At 51.0% G+C, this 545-nt stretch overlaps 1 non-coding gene and 1 pseudogene across 1 annotated transcript; both read right to left on the bottom strand.

Annotated features, from left to right (window-relative positions):
• Positions 1-4: 4 nt before the first annotated feature.
• LOC111648369 (5S ribosomal RNA) lies at positions 5-113 on the bottom strand (annotated as a pseudogene).
• A 270-nt stretch (positions 114-383) lies between these two features.
• On the bottom strand, positions 384-502 carry LOC111648362 (5S ribosomal RNA). The gene has a single exon (XR_002760119.1). It is a non-coding gene; the product is annotated as a 5S ribosomal RNA (ribosomal RNA).
• Positions 503-545: the final 43 nt, after the last annotated feature.

Raw genomic sequence — 545 nt, 5'->3', positions numbered from 1 at the left:
AAAAAGCTTACAGCACCTGGTATTCCCAGGCGGTCTCCCATCCAAGTACTAACCAGGCCCGACCCTGCTTGGCTTCCGAGATCGGGCGCGTTCAGAGTGGTATGGCCGTAAGCGAGAGGGAGCGCGACAAATACCCTCTTTAAACATGACGATCATGTCCTTCATGCACGAAGCTACGTTTTTCTGTCTAGCGCAGGAGCCTTTCCTTTTCAGCGTTTGCTTGTTGCTTTGGCTCTCAACATGTCAACTTTGTAACATTTTAATACAAAAGTGTCTTTACTTTGTGATCTGTGCTGTCCCCAAAAGTGCAGCCAGGTGCAGAGTAACAGGTTGTTGAAGCAGGAGCAGCAGCGTGCTCTGCTGATTGCAAAGAGATGCCAAAAAGCTTACAGCACCTGGTATTCCCAGGCGGTCTCCCATCCAAGTACTAACCAGGCCCGACCCTGCTTGGCTTCCGAGATCGGACGAGATCGGGCGTGTTCAGAGTGGTATGGCCGTAAGCGAGAGGGAGCGCGACAAATACCCTCTTTAAACATGACGATCAT

This window comes from Seriola lalandi, unplaced genomic scaffold (genome assembly GCF_002814215.2).
Source record: "Seriola lalandi dorsalis isolate HSWRI2012SDOR001 ecotype SW California unplaced genomic scaffold, Sedor1 jcf7180002038553, whole genome shotgun sequence".
Lineage (NCBI taxonomy): Eukaryota > Metazoa > Chordata > Actinopteri > Carangiformes > Carangidae > Seriola > Seriola lalandi.
This window is presented reverse-complemented; position numbering and strand designations above follow the sequence as displayed.